This window comes from Nuphar pumila, chromosome 17, assembly GCF_984573655.1.
Source record: "Nuphar pumila chromosome 17, dmNupPumi1.hap1.1, whole genome shotgun sequence".
NCBI classification, from domain to species: Eukaryota; Viridiplantae; Streptophyta; class Magnoliopsida; order Nymphaeales; family Nymphaeaceae; genus Nuphar; species Nuphar pumila.
The window spans coordinates 81,789,415-81,795,611 of record NC_143265.1 but is presented as its reverse complement, the minus strand read 5'-3'; positions in this window follow the sequence as shown (position 1 = coordinate 81,795,611).

The window sequence follows — 6,197 nt, the reverse complement described above, 5'->3', positions numbered from 1 at the left end:
GTCGAAAACCCTACTAAACCTGATCATGTACCTAATTGGATGTGCAAGAGGCTTACTGAATCTGTATAGATTCGATTTAGTTGGATATCATATCCAAACTCATACAACAAGCAACCCTACATTTTGCCTTCCTCTCAGCATACGAAACAACCAGCACCTTTTCAGTTGATTGATAGATTCAAGTTATACCAAATGCAGGTCTGCAGAACTGGCTTTGCATGCAAACAGAGCAAATACATTAGTTTCTAAATCATGGCCTATTACTCCTTCCAACCCTATTAACAAACACAATAATTTTGAAGGGCATAAAGTATCACCTGCCATCTATGCCACATGGGTGTGGGTGTGACATGGAAATTAGAAAAAATTGGGTGCAAGGGTGCAGCTAGCTGAGATACATACATACATACATTATATATATATATATATATATATATATATATATATATATATATATTCTTTGTTTATGTAAAATGTGGATGAAACTAGACTTGGACCCAAGTGCGGTTGACTGCACCCAACACTGCGGAAACTGCGTCCCGATGCTGAACCTGCACCGACAGGGTGCAACACAGATGTGATGCCCTTTTAAGAGTGTCCATGTTACATAACCTGTCACAATCTTGATGCTGTTGGCAAATAATTCATTATAGCTGATCTGTTATCTCCTATTGAGTGTTATGTGTAAGTTCAACGGTAGGAGGAAGATTGTGGACTAGAATAGGAGATAACATCACCACTGTCCAGGCTTTTTAAGTTTGGTATCTCATTCTCATGTCAGTTCTGATTCTGAAGTGATTGTTTTTGGACTATTGTGTCATGCCATAAATATCTTAGGCATTCTTCAAGTTTAACACTATTCTGACATGTTCATGTGCATCTGAAAAGCAAACCACTTATTCTTTTCTTCTATAGATGATTACATTGGATATGTCAAGCTTATATCATGCATAGCTCAGTAATTAATTTGAACTTCTTTGTCGTTTTTGTGCTATGGTTGAAAGACAACTCCATGCTGTTAGTCAAAAAATCCAAAGTCGACTCATCAAAAAGTGCATCCAGTATTAAACATTAGATTCTAGAAAAGAATGGAGGTGACAGTTTTTGGTTTTCTTCTTGCCACTGATGTTTCTATGGGTTTCTGGGTTGATGCTATGCAGTTCCATATACTATATTGACTTCAAGTCATATAATGTTCTTAAATGAATTACTCCTTTGTTCAAGATTTTACTTCATTTTTCTAATTAATTACAGCAGGTGGAAAACCTATCCATTTTTGCTGTTGGAGTAACTCCAATTAAGCTTTTAGGTCATCTTCCTAATTACCTATTATACGTGGAAAAACCTGTTCCATTTGATTGACTATGGATGAAGGTAACAAGCTCTCTATCAATGCTGAGCTGTAGGTTTCATCAGATTTCCTGAACATTTATAACTGTCATGACCCCTCTCAAAAATCCATACATTTTGGAGAGAGAGAGAGAGAGAGAGAGAGAGAGAGAGAGAGAGAGAGATGTAGAAGTTGACAAAGAGCTTTATGATAGATGTCAGAACATTCACATCTTAAAATCTTCATAACAATGAAGTATAAACTAAAATCAACATTGACTTGCTCACAAGAAAAAGATAAAAGAAAGCAACTCTTGAATGGCATTATGAAGTATACCTGTCCCAGAACCCTCAAAATTTTGGATTATGCTTTCCATCCTGGAAAATACCCCAAAAAAAGGTTAAAACAAATCATCATGAATTAGCTAAAACTACAAGCAACCAACCGTAGCACCTCTCTTTGTTGAGCACGTAGCACCATGCACATATTATTGAGAACTGTGATGCCTCCTAGGAATTTTTGCTCATATACTCTGGATAAATTGACCCATTAGGATTTCTATTAAACCATTTTTTATAACCAATCACGCTGTCAGGAACGTAACCACAGCTATTATAAAGAATGCACCTGTATGTTGAGATACTAATTTTTTCTGCTTCACACTTTTTTGCTGATGAACACTCATTTCACATCCTCCCACACACAGAGATGATCCAGACCTTGTAAGCAACTTGCATTTTGGTATAAATTTCACCAACTTGCGAAGATTGAATTGGTGTCCTGTAATCAGCTCACTGTTGCTCTGATTTTTCATTTTTTTTTCTCAGCCATAACCATCCACAATCTGAATACGACCAGACAAACTCTAAGCTAGTCAAGCTCATGGACTCTCTCTAAATCTGCCAAGTCTAGAGCTAGATGCAAACCAAGCACATGCCAGCCTCCCTACTAGACCCACCTGATAACGGATCTTCACCATCATGTTTCTGGCACAAGGAACGAGCCAAAAATAAGTAAAGTCCATATATTTTTCCTCCTGCCAAGTCACCAAAAAGCTGTGTTTTCCCATTAGTAAACAAATCTACAAGCTTATCACAACCATCTGTAATATCATGTACCTTTTTTTATCGCTATTCCCACATTTCATATAAAATGGTTCCACTTCAACCACTGCATGTTAATTATTGGCTTCATGAAGTATCAACTTTCACCAATTATTTCATCACAGAGCTCCTTTGTTTTTCTTCCCTTCTTTGGGTAACGCACACAAACCCCAATATTAATTTTCACCCATCATTTCATCACAGAGCTCCTTTACTTTTCTTCCCTTCTTTGGGTAACGCACACAAACCCCAATATTAATTTTCACCCATCATTTCATCACAGAGCTCCTTTACTTTTCTTCCCTTCTTTGGGTAATGCACACAAACCATGTAGGAATTTTTTAGGCACCCTCTATTACCATTCTTGATAAAGTCAATTTTGTTTATCAAAATCCTCTTGGCTGGGTGTCCATACTGAGATCACAGTATAGTACAGTCATTATAGATACAGAAAACAGCGTTAAGATGATTCATGAGTACGATTCCCAACATCATTACATCTTTCTCATGATCCCATACCCAAGGAGCAGACATATTTTTCTGTTCCTCACATTCTCTGGTATACATATTCCTTACAGAAGCTAGAAAAGCATACAACAATAAACAAACAAGAGAACATAATAATTAGAAGACTTGAATGATACCTTAATAACTAGATTATGCAAATGTTAATATAACTGGTAAACATAACCATGCCTGTTGTAAATAGCAAGCAAACATAGTAAGTAGTATCTAAGAATCTCCTGATATCTGGGCATTCAATTATTCCTATCAACTTAAAGGATAGGATGAACGAAACCTTTGACCAATGTTATCCGCGCCTCGACTTGAGATCAAATTCACCTCTTAGCGAAAGCTCTGGAGTGATTCAAGCAATCTCACCTACCCCTAGTAGTTCCTACACTAAAGGCCCCTTAGGCTTAAGACAATGGATTCAGAGAAATAAATGAGCATCAACTTCGAACCCGCAGTGAGGCTCTTTGTAACGACCCGAACCCGAGCTCGAGAGGGAAGATGTGTAGGCACAACCGAGGTGTACATAGATCTTGTAACAAACGAAATTGGACTTTCCAACCTATGAATCGAACCCTGGCAGGAAGTCCTGCCAACTCTTTTTGGGTTTCTCTCTGTTCCCGTTCGTAAATCTCGTGAACGCAACTAGGCCTTCTCTGAGTAAAATCCCATGAAACCGAACCAGTACCAAACTGCAAGCGAACAGAACAAGTAGGACACCCGAATGATACCATCATGAGTAGAATTTTCCGACTCGCAAACATAAACAACTCGCTAAACCTAAAGAAAAAAAGAAAGACAAGAATTTTTAACGTGGTTCGGTGAAGCACCTACGTCCACAAGCTATCAACCACCTTGAATGAATTTTGGTGGTGATTATCCTTATGTATTTATAGATTACATAAGGATTTCTCTTTAAGAGAGTTACAGAATGGTGATTTGATTACAATCCCTTGATTAACTCTTTCACCATTTAATTCCTCAAACTGTTTCTGTTGAGAAGTAATCACGCAGGGATTTCTGTCCACAAAAGCTGAGCCCAAGTAATTGGGCACAAGGAGAGGATTGACACCGTTGAGAATTTCTTTCCTTTTGATCTTGAATAGTAGTTTCCTTTTCAAAACCATGTACAAGAAGCCCATCCGAGAGCATCACAAACAGCTTTCTGAAGCTTCCAGATACGTTCTGAAGAGCAAGTACACTTGGAGGGTAATGCACACAGAGGACAGGCTTCTTCAACCGATAACAAGAAGAAAACAAAAAGCGATTACATGAATCTATAGAAGCAAGCGTTTTCCACTTAATCAACAAATACTGGTGGAAGACTAGTTGATGCAGAGATGGTTGAACAACTACAAAAGAATAGATGGTTGATAAGAGAAAGCATTCATAAAACCGCTTCCACTATGAATCTCACTTACCGATCTTTCCTTTTTCTTGAGACTTTGTTAAAAGCATCAGAGAATTCTGAAATCCACTGTAGATGATCCACCGACTCCTAACCATATCGGATCGGAACGAAGCGAAGCCTCAAGGCTCAAGAGAAGATGGAGAACGCCCGCGAAGCGTTGGAGAAGGAAACGGGGAATCGAGGATGCCTTCGGGTCGGAGTTGGCGATCAAATTTTGGGCTTCGTGTTTATTTTTATTCTTTTTTTTTTGGCAATTCGTCTCATGTTTTCTCCCAAGCGCGCGAAAGTCGACGAAAGTCTCCGTTTCGAATCCCAGACCCCAAGTTATCTGAAAATTACAAAATTAGGGTTGGGAGACGAGGCGAGCTGCATGAGAGTTCGGCTCGTTTGGCTGGCCCAACACTCACTCAGACTGGTAAAGTAAGCTCGGCGACCAAACCCACAACACGCAGCTCGTAAAGCATATACTAGCCTAACGTTACAAAAAGGGGTGCTCGAGTTGGTTTGGCCCGTGCAAACTTATATAAACGGGCTAATTTATCATTAAGTCAATTAGGTTTAACATTAGATGAATTCAGGTTTATGAAAATGACTAAAATATATTAAAAATAATATTTTTTAAAATACAAGGTTACTTTTTAAGGTCAAGAAAATAACTTGGATAGTTTCATAAATTTACTTTTTCAAAAAAGGTGTTTGAATTTTCAATTTCCTTCCAGTTCAAAAGACCTATAATACCTAAAAAAATAACCTAACCTGTTTAATGGTAGATTCTTATAAAGTCAAGTACATAGATCATATATATGGGGTTAGAATTTAAAAATAAAATAAAAAAGGCTGAAAAACCCATCTAACACTTCACGTTCCATCTCCTACTTACTATATATATATATATATATATATATATATATATATATATATATATATATATATATATATATATATATATATATATATATATATACACACACACTTGATTACATAGTTTAAGCTTTGAAAGCAAAATCTAACCATTGGATCATGTTTAACATAGTATGTTTATTATTTTCAAGTGTTATAATTAACCAAAATATGATGTTTTATATTATTTTTAAATCATTCTTATTTTTTTAAATTGTGAGCCATTAATTTTCATTGTCTCAAAAATGAAATCTTATGATGTATTAGAAATGATAAAACCATATAATATAATAGATAAATCATGTTAAACATATTTGCATAGTTAGATTTACCATTTGATTGCTAGATCTATGCAAACAAGGGTATGTACGTATCTATGGTATCATGGTATAAAATAACCATATGTTTTCCTTATATATATAATAGGTAGCCTATCAGGCTTTGAAATGTTTTTTTTTTCTAAAATTCAACCATACATATGGGATCTACTTGATTGATTTTATAGAAATTGACTCTTGGATTGTCCAATTCCAATACGCAGATAGGTTTTTATACAACAACAACAACAACTACGCCTTCATCCCAAAACAATTGGGGTCAGCGATATGAACCAAAAAAGAAATTCATTTTGGGTCTTCCACATGAATCCTTTTCCTCCAATCATTTCTATCCAACGCCATGTCCTCGGTGAGGTTCAAAGCATTCATATCCTTTCCTATCATCTCCATCCAAGTCTTCCTAGGCCTACCCCGACCTCTTTTAACTAATATATTTTCCCATTTCTCCAACCTTCTAACTGGAGCATCATTAGGCCTTCGCCGAATATGTCCAAACCACCGTAAACGATTCTCTCGCATCTTATTTTCAATGGGTGCAACACCTACCTTCTTACGTATCTCTTCGTTCCGAATCTTATCTTTTATTGTATTTCCACACATCC